The sequence below is a fragment of the Rissa tridactyla genome, unplaced genomic scaffold (assembly GCF_028500815.1).
Source record: "Rissa tridactyla isolate bRisTri1 unplaced genomic scaffold, bRisTri1.patW.cur.20221130 scaffold_63, whole genome shotgun sequence".
NCBI classification, from domain to species: domain Eukaryota; kingdom Metazoa; phylum Chordata; class Aves; order Charadriiformes; family Laridae; genus Rissa; species Rissa tridactyla.
In genome coordinates, this window is record NW_026529841.1 from 586,914 (window position 1) to 596,913 (window position 10,000).

The following is a 10,000-nucleotide window of genomic DNA, read 5'->3' on the forward strand; positions in this document are numbered from 1 at the left end:
CACGGAGGAGCCGGCCCGCCGAGGGCCCTCTCCGACGCGACCCGAAATGCCTCATCGATCGGGGATAGGAGAAAAGGCGAGAGACGGGAGGGAGCAAAGAGCGCTCCCGGAGGCCCCACGGCCACGGTCCTGGGACAGCCGACAGCCGCGCGCGTGCCAGCCGCTCACCCGGGGGTGGGCAACCAGACACGGGGGCCCTGCGTGCGAGTGAGAGGGACGCGTCTGGTGGAGGGGTGCTACGGGACCTGAACACCGGCGTTTGACGGCCGGCCCGCCCCGCAGCCCCTCCGACGCGCCCCGGGTATGCCAGAACGATCGGTGATAGAGAAAAGCAAGAGAATCGAGGGGGAGCAAAGAGCGCTCCCGAGGCCCCACGGCCACAGTTCCTGGGACAGCCGACAGCCGCGCGCGCCAACCGCCACCCGGGGGTGGACGGCCAGACAGACGCGGGGCCCTGCGTGCGAGCGAGGAGGCGACGTCTGCGAGAGGTCCGGCGTGGAGCCTCCGCGGCGCGCCCCTGGGTGAACGCCTCAGCGGGCGCTGGCTGCGGGTGTGGATCAGGCAAAATGCGGGGGGGAGCGGGAGGCTGCCGCCGTCCACCCGCTCGGGAGCACGGTTCCCTGGGGACTGAGCACGAGAGGACCGGGGGAAAGCCGCGGCAGGCTTGTCTCCCCCGGTCTTCCGGCATTCGAAAGTGCCGGTGACCGCCGCCGGCCACCGCTCTTCGCCCTGCCCAGCGGGGAGACGCCTACCCCGGAGCAACAAATTTCGTTCGGTAATGCACGCGTGTCTGCCAGGAGAGTAGCCAGAGGTGCCGCCCCTCACCTCTGCTTTCAGCGGGAAGTCAGCCCGCAGGATGCGCGTTCGCGCTGGAAGCCCTTAGGAGCCGAGTAAGTACTCCCTCCCATATACGGAAAATCACGTCTCTACCCCCGGACGGCCTCAAGAGCGCAGGCACTGCCCACCGGGGAGGCGCGCCAAACACGCCGCCTCTTACGATGACACAACTGGAGGTAACGAAAAACAGCGACCCCTTCGGCGGCTGGAAGTGCGTGCTCCGGACACAAGGTCTACCCGGCCACTCCGGCACTAAGTACCGCCGGAGCCGGGTAGACGTGACAGCCGATCCGGTCCCCGGAGCCGGGTAGACCTGACAGCCGGTCCGGTCTCCGGAGCCGGGTAGACCTGACAGCCGAGGTGGTCCCCGGAGCCGGGTAGACCTGACAGCCGATCCGGTCCCCGGAGCCGGGTAGACCTGACAGCCGACGCGGTCCTCGGAGCCGGGTAGACCTGACAGCCGATCCGGTCCCCGGAGCCGGGTAGACCTGACAGCCGATCCGGTCCCCGGAGCGAGGTAGACCTGACAGCCGGTCGGGTCCCCGGAGCGGGGTAGACCTGACAGCCGAACCGGTCCCCGGAGCCGGGTAGACCTGACAGCCGATCCGGTCCCCGGAGCGAGGTAGACCTGACAGCCGATCCGGTCCCCGGAGCCGGGTAGACCTGACAGCCGATCCGGTCCTCGGAGCCGGGTAGACCTGATAGCCGATCCGGTCCCCGGAGCCGGGTAGACCTGACAGCCGATCCGGTCCCCGGAGCGAGGTAGACCTGACAGCCGATACCGACCCCGGAGCGAGGTAGACCTGACAGCCGACCCGGTCCCCGGAGCCGGGTAGACCTGACAGCCGATCCGGTCCCCGGAGCCGGGTAGACCTGACAGCCGATACGGACCCCGGAGCGAGGTAGACCTGACGGCCGCTCCGGTCCCCGGAGCCGGGTAGACCTGACAGCCGATCCGGTCCCCGGAGCCGGGTAGACCTGACAGCCGATCCGCTCCCCGGGGCCGGGTAGACCTGACAGCCGACCCGGTCCCCGGAGCGAGGTAGACCTGACAGCCGATACCGACCCCGGAGCGAGGTAGACCTGACAGCCGATCCGGTCCCCGGAGCCGGGTAGACCTGACAGCCGATCCGGTCCCCGGGGCTAGGTAGACCTGACAGCCGGTCGGGTCCCCGGAGCCGGGTAGACCTGACAGCCGATCCGGTCCCCGGAGCCGGGTAGACCTGACAGCCGATCCGGTCCCCGGAGCGAGGTAGACCTGACAGCCGGTCCGGTCCCCGGAGCGAGGTAGACCTGACAGCCGACCCGGACCCCGGAGCCGGGTAGACCTGACAGCCGACCCGGTCCCCGGAGCGAGGTAGACCTGACAGCCGATCCGGTCCCCGGAGCCGGGTAGACCTGACAGCCGGTCGGGTCCCCGGAGCCGGGTAGACCTGACAGCCGATCCGGTCCCCGGAGCCGGGTAGACCTGACAGCCGACCCGGACCCCGGAGCCGGGTAGACCTGACAGCCGGTCCGGTTCCCGGAGCGAAGTAGACCTGCCCGCCTATCCCCGGAGGCGGGTAGAAGTTGCAGCCGAGCCGGTCCCCGGAGCCGGGCACACCGGGCAGCCGGTGTGGGGTGGGGGTGATATTTTTGTTTTTTCTTTTCGTTCATGATTTAAGCGTCACCGGCACAGCGGCCAGCCTGACCCGGGTCCTCCCTTCCAACAAGTGCGTGCGGGCAGGTGGGGGGTGGGGGGGTGGGGGGGCGGCGGGGGGGCCGGGGGCTCATAAATAATTTTGATTTATCACCGGGTGGTGATAAATAATTTTGATCTTTTTTTTTCGTTCACGTTTTTAGCGTCACTGGCACAGCCGCCAGCCTGACCCGGATCGTCCCGGCGGGGGGGGGCGGGGGGGGGGGGGGCTGTCGGGCGAGGGGGGGGTATGTGGGTGGGGGGAGGGGTTGGGGTGGGCGAAAAACTAAGTTTCAACTTTTTTTTGTTCGTGATTTAAGCGCCAGTGGCAGAGCCGCCACCCTGACCCGGATCAGGTCGGGGGCGGGGGTGGGGGTGGGGCGTGGCGGTCCGCGGCTTCGCGCCCTGCGCGGGCGCGCGAGCACACCACTGCCCGGCAAGCGGCAGCGGCGGGGAAGGGGTGCCGGTGCAGAGGCAGGCGAGAGCGGGCAGCGAGCGGGCGGGGAGCACGGCGCAGAGGTGGGCCGGGGAGAGGGCGGCAGGCACGCGGTGCCTCTTTTCGGAGTAGGTTTTGGGTCGGTAAGGTGGGGGGGGGGGGGGGGGGGGGGGGGGGCGTTGTGTGTGCTGGGGGCGGGGGCGGGGGGGTTCAGTGGGTTCTCCAGCCGCGGCAGGGGCGGGCAGGCGCGCAGCAGAGCGAGCGAGCGAGCGGCTGAGAAAGGAAGGCGGGAGCGCCGGGGCACGGGCACGGGCACGGCCAGGGCCAGGGGCGCGGCAGGGTAGAGACTCGGCAGCCGGGGTTAGATCCCCGCTCGCCACCGGGAATCCCTTAACCCGCCCGGGCACGGAGCCGGCAGGGACTCCGCTGGGTCCTAAAGTCTCCCGCCGTCCTTGCCGGGGCGGGGTGGGGGGGGGTGGCAAACCTGCCCGAGGGCAGCGTGGGGAGGGGGCGGCCGGATTCGCAGTGAACCGGGTGGTGAATAGAGGCGGGGGAGGGGGGGGTGAAGGGGGACAGCGGGGTGTGGCGGGGGGGTGGGTGGTAATTCGGTGGCGGCAGCGGGGCTTGGGGGGAGACACTCTGTCTGCGTCTGCGTCTGCCGCACGCGAGAGGTTCGGGCCCGTTGGAGGGGGTGGGGTGGGTGTTGTGTGCACGTGTGCGTGCGGCGGCAGACGGGGCTTTGGGGCTGGGGGAGAGGCCTGCTGGGGGGGGTGAGAGGCGAAGGGGGGAATGGGAAGGGGCGGGGGAGATGGTGCACCCGTGTGCAAGTGCCTCGGTGTGCGCGCAGTTGGGGTGGGGCAGATGTGACCCAGACGCCTGGGTGCCTTGGGGAGCACTTGTGGGGCAGCCGGGGGGCACAGCTGGGGCAGCCATGAGGCATTTGTGGGGCAGCTGTGGGGCCAGCGGCACCCGCAGGCCTGTCTTCCCTGGGGGGAGACGGCAGGCCCACAGACCCGCTATTCCCTGGGGAGCACCTGCAGGGCAGCCGTGGGGCAGGGCTGGGGCAGTACTTGTGGGGCAGATGTGACCCAGAGGCCTGCTGTTCCTCGGGGAGCACTTGCGGGGCAGCCGTGGGGCACTGCGGGGCAGCTGTGGGGCCGGGGCACCAGCAGGCCTGTCTTCCCTTGGGGGGAGAAGGCAGGCCCGGAGTCCCACTATTCCCTGAGGAGCAGCTGCAGGGCAGCCATGGGGCAGCGCTGGGGCAGTACTTGTGGGGCAGATGTGACCCAGAGGCCTGCGGTTCCTCAGGGAGCACTTGCGGATCAGCCGTGGGGCAGAGTTTGAGAAGCTGTGGGGCCAGAGGCACCCGCAGGCCTGCGTTCCCTGAAGCAGACTGCAGGCCCAGATGCCTGTGGCTCCTCGGGGAGCACTTGCAGGGCAGCTGTGGGGCAGCACTTGTGGGGAAGATGTGACCCAGAGGCCCGCTGTTCCTCAGGGAGCACTTGAGGGGCAGCTGTGGGGCCAGGGGCACCCGCAGGCCTGCCTTCCCTGGGGGGAGACGGCAGGCCCAGAGGCCTGCGGTTCCTCGGGGAGCGCTTGCGGGGCAGCCGTGGGGCAGCACTGGGGCAACACTTGTGGGGCAGATGTGACCCAGAGGCCCCGCTGTTCCTCGGGGAGCACTTGTGGAGCAGCTCTGGGGCCCTGCGGGGCAGCTGTGGGGCCAGGGGCACCCGCAGGCCTGCCTTCCCTGGGGGGAGACGGCAGGCCCAGAGGCCTGCGGTTCCTCGGGGAGCGCTTGCGGGGCAGCCGTGGGGCAGCACTGGGGCAGCACTTGTGGGGCAGATGTGACCCAGAGGCCCCGCTGTTCCTCGGGGAGCACTTGTGGAGCAGCTCTGGGGCCCTGCGGGGCAGCTGTGGGGCCAGGGGCACCCGCAGGCCTGCCTTCCCTGGGGGGAGACGGCAGGCCCAGAGGCCTGCGGTTCCTCGGGGAGCGCTTGCGGGGCAGCCGTGGGGCAGCACTGGGGCAGCACTTGTGGGGCAGATGTGACCCAGAGGCCCCGCTGTTCCTCGGGGAGCACTTGTGGAGCAGCTCTGGGGCCCTGCGGGGCAGCTGTGGGGCCAGGGGCACCCGCAGGCCTGCCTTCCCTGGGGGGAGACGGCAGGCCCAGAGGCCTGCGGTTCCTCGGGGAGCGCTTGCGGGGCAGCCGTGGGGCAGCACTGGGGCAGCACTTGTGGGGCAGATGTGACCCAGAGGCCCCGCTGTTCCTCGGGGAGCACTTGTGGAGCAGCTCTGGGGCCCTGCGGGGCAGCTGTGGGGCCAGGGGCACCCGCAGGCCTGCCTTCCCTGGGGGGAGACGGCAGGCCCAGAGGCCTGCGGTTCCTCGGGGAGCGCTTGCGGGGCAGCCGTGGGGCAGCACTGGGGCAGCACTTGTGGGGCAGATGTGACCCAGAGGCCCCGCTGTTCCTCGGGGAGCACTTGTGGAGCAGCTCTGGGGCCCTGCGGGGCAGCTGTGGGGCCAGGGGCACCCGCAGGCCTGCCTTCCCTGGGGGGAGACGGCAGGCCCAGAGGCCTGCGGTTCCTCGGGGAGCGCTTGCGGGGCAGCCGTGGGGCAGCACTGGGGCAGCACTTGTGGGGCAGATGTGACCCAGAGGCCCCGCTGTTCCTCGGGGAGCACTTGTGGAGCAGCTCTGGGGCCCTGCGGGGCAGCTGTGGGGCCAGGGGCACCCGCAGGCCTGCCTTCCCTGGGGGGAGACGGCAGGCCCAGAGGCCTGCGGTTCCTCGGGGAGCGCTTGCGGGGCAGCCGTGGGGCAGCACTGGGGCAGCACTTGTGGGGCAGATGTGACCCAGAGGCCCCGCTGTTCCTCGGGGAGCACTTGTGGAGCAGCTCTGGGGCCCTGCGGGGCAGCTGTGGGGCCAGGGGCACCCGCAGGCCTGCCTTCCCTGGGGGGAGACGGCAGGCCCAGAGGCCTGCGGTTCCTCGGGGAGCGCTTGCGGGGCAGCCGTGGGGCAGCACTGGGGCAGCACTTGTGGGGCAGATGTGACCCAGAGGCCCCGCTGTTCCTCGGGGAGCACTTGTGGAGTAGCTCTGGGGCCCTGCGGGGCAGCTGTGGGGCCAGGGGGCACCCGCAGGCCTGCCTTCCCTGGGGGGAGACGGCAGGCCCAGAGGCCTGCGGTTCCTCGGGGAGCGCTTGCGGGGCAGCCGTGGGGCAGCAGGGGGGCAGTACTTGTGGGGCAGATGTGACCCAGAAGCCTGCTGTTCCTCGGGGAGCACTTGCAAGGCTGCTGTGGGGCACTGGTGGGGAAGCTGTGGGGCCGGGGGCACCCGCAGGCCTGTCTTTCCTGAGGGCAGACGGCAGGCCCGAGGCATGCTGTTCCTCGGGGAGCACTTGCGGGGCAGCCGTGGGGGCAGTACTTGTGGGGCAGATGTGACCCAGAAGCCTGCTGTTCCTCGGGGAGCACTTGCAAGGCTGCTGTGGGGCACTGGTGGGGAAGCTGTGGGGCCGGGGGCACCCGCAGGCCTGTCTTCCCTGGGGGGAGACGGCAGGCCCAGAGGCCTGCGGCTCCTCGGGGAGCGCTTGCGGGGCGGCCGTGGGGCAGCACGGGGGCAGTACTTGTGGGGCAGATGTGACCCAGAGGCCCCGCTGTTCCTCGGGGAGCACTTGTGGAGCAGCTCTGGGGCCCTGCGGGGCAGCTGTGGGGCCAGGGGCACCCGCAGGCCTGCCTTCCCTGGGGGGAGACGGCAGGCCCAGAGGCCTGCGGTTCCTCGGGGAGCGCTTGCGGGGCAGCCGTGGGGCAGCACTGGGGCAGCACTTGTGGGGCAGATGTGACCCAGAGGCCCCGCTGTTCCTCGGGGAGCACTTGTGGAGCAGCTGTGGGGCCCTGCGGGGCAGCTGTGGGGCCAGGGGCACCCGCAGGCCTGCCTTCCCTGGGGGGAGACGGCAGGCCCAGAGGCCTGCGGTTCCTCGGGGAGCGCTTGCGGGGCAGCCGTGGGGCAGCACGGGGGCAGTACTTGTGGGGCAGATGTGACCCAGAAGCCTGCTGTTCCTCGGGGAGCACTTGCAAGGCTGCTGTGGGGCAGCCCTTGTTGGGCAGATGTGACCCAGAGGCCCGCTGTTCCTCAGGGAGCACTGGAGGGGCAACTGTGGGGCCAGGGGCACCCGCAGGCCTCTCTTTCCTGGGCGGAGACGGCAGGCCCGAGGCATGCTGTTCCTCGGGGAGCACTTGCGGAGCAGCCGTGGGGCACCGGTGGGGAAGCTGTGGGGCCAGAGGCACCCGCCGGCCTGAGTTCCCTGGAAGCAGACTGCAGGCCCAGATGCCTGCGGTTCCTCGGGGAGCACTCGCGGGGCAGCCGTGGGGCAGCACTTGTGGGGCAGATGTGACCCAGAAGCCTGCTGTTCCTCGGGGAGCACTTGCAAGGCTGCTGTGGGGCACTGGTGGGGAAGCTGTGGGGCCAGGGGCACCCGCAGGCCTGCCTTCCCTGGGGGGAGACGGCAGGCCCAGAGGCCTGCGGTTCCTCGGGGAGCGCTTGCGGGGCAGCCGTGGGGCAGCACTGGGGCAGCACTTGTGGGGCAGATGTGACCCAGAGGCCCCGCTGTTCCTCGGGGAGCACTTGTGGAGCAGCTGTGGGGCCCTGCGGGGCAGCTGTGGGGGCAGGGGCACCCGCAGGCCTGCCTTCCCTGGGGGGAGACGGCAGGCCCAGAGGCCTGCGGTTCCTCGGGGAGCGCTTGCGGGGCAGCCGTGGGGCAGCACGGGGGCAGTACTTGTGGGGCAGATGTGACCCAGAAGCCTGCTGTTCCTCGGGGAGCACTTGCAAGGCTGCTGTGGGGCACTGGTGGGGAAGCTGTGGGGCCGGGGGCACCCGCAGGCCTGTCTTTCCTGAGGGCAGACGGCAGGCCCGAGGCATGCTGTTCCTCGGGGAGCACTTGCGGGGCAGCCGTGGGGGCAGTACTTGTGGGGCAGATGTGACCCAGAAGCCTGCTGTTCCTCGGGGAGCACTTGCAAGGCTGCTGTGGGGCACTGGTGGGGAAGCTGTGGGGCCGGGGGCACCCGCAGGCCTGTCTTCCCTGGGGGGAGACGGCAGGCCCAGAGGCCTGCGGTTCCTCGGGGAGCGCTTGCGGGGCGGCCGTGGGGCAGCCGTGGGGGCAGTACTTGTGGGGCAGATGTGACCCAGAAGCCTGCTGTTCCTCGGGGAGCACTTGCAAGGCTGCTGTGGGGCACTGGTGGGGAAGCTGTGGGGCCGGGGGCACCCGCAGGCCTGTCTTCCCTGGGGGGAGACGGCAGGCCCAGAGGCCTGCGGTTCCTCGGGGAGCGCTTGCGGGGCGGCCGTGGGGCAGCCGTGGGGGCAGTACTTGTGGGGCAGATGTGACCCAGAAGCCTGCTGTTCCTCGGGGAGCACTTGCAAGGCTGCTGTGGGGCACTGGTGGGGAAGCTGTGGGGCCGGGGGCACCCGCAGGCCTGTCTTCCCTGGGGGGAGACGGCGGGCCCTGAGGCCCGCCATTCCTCGGGGAGAACTTGCGGGGCAGCGATGGGGCAGCGCGGGTGCAGTACTTGTGGGGCAGATGTGACCCAGACGCCTGGCTGCCTTGGCGGGTAGAGGGGTCCCGGAGGCCTGTGTGGTCCTTGAGGGTCAGTCGGGTCCCTGCCTGTGGGTGAGTTGTGGGGCGGCCGTGGGGCGGCGCGGGGTGGGTGTGGGTGGGCTGGGTGTGTGCCCGTGTCTGCCACTCGTGAGGGGTCTTGGCCTGGGAGGTGGGGGGGGGCGCTCGTCTGCGTCGGCGCGTCTGTGTTGCGCGCACGTGTGCGCGAGGTGGCAGACGGGGTCTTGGGGGTGTGGAGGGTGGACTGAGGAGGGCCGGGGGGGGGGGGGCGGGGGGGGGGGGGGCGGGTGTGTTTCGGGGGTGCACGGTGCACGCCCGAAAGAGATGCAAAGGATTTGTAACGCTCTCCAGAACGCCGCCTTCTCTGTTACAGCCGGCTCGCTGGGCCGCGTCCTTGCCCGGCCTGCACCTGTGCCTGTCGGGGGGGGGGGGGGGGGAGGCCCTCGGGCCGCTCTTCTGCCCGTGGCACCCGTCCTTGGGAAAGCAGCTGCTGCTGCTGCCGCCCCACCGCCGCCGCCGCCGCCGCGTGGGGTGAGACCTGGGCTCCCGGGGCCCGGTTCCAGCGGCTAGGGCGCGGGCCGGGGGGGCTGCCGGAAGACGAGCGGGTCACAGGCCCGGCTGAAGTCACCCGCCCTCCTTCGCACGGCGAGAAACAGAATCGAAGCCAGGTAATGGGGGGGGGGCGGGGGCGGAGGAGGACTACACACCAACGGAGGAGAGGAAAAAAACAACAAAGAAAACGCCCACAAAATCAATCTCCGCTCAATCTGCCAGGTCTACCCGGCACGGCTTTGGGGCGGGGGGGGGGGGGGGGCCGGTTTGTGGGGCTGGAGAACAGGCCGACCGGTCTACCCGGGCTGCGGAGGTTCAAAGACGAGGGGTACGAGCTCTTCCCGGCTCCGGAGTGGCCTGAAACGCGGGGGGAGGGATGGAAACGGTGGGGCGACAGCCCTCACCCTCCTGTCACACCGCAAGTGTCCCCCAGCCCAGCCCAGCCCAGCCCGGACGGGGAGAGCCGAGCCACGGGGAGGACGACTCCCCTCTCTCCCGGCACCGTGGGGGAGGCCTGGGAACGCTCACGGACAGCAGTCACCCCTCTGGCCGTGCACCGCCGGAGCCTCCGCCTCAGGGGCGATGTGGGCACCGCGCACCCATAAACCGCAGCGCCGGCGGTCCCTTTTGCCGCTCCGCCCCAGCCCCGCGCGCAAGGCAGCGGGAGCCCCCCTCCACAGCCTCCCGCCCACTCGCCGGCCCACCGCTTCCCTCCTCCTGCCCGAGCCGGCTCAGGCGGCGGAGGAGAGGAAAGCGCCGCCGCCGCCGCCCCCCCCCACCCCGCGCCACCAGCTCCGCTTACCACGCACTGCCTGCCCGCGCTCTCCCCGGCAACCCGCCGTCAGCGGACGCCCGTCATCTCCCGCACCGTCAGCGGACCCTTCGGGCGCTGGGAAGCCGCC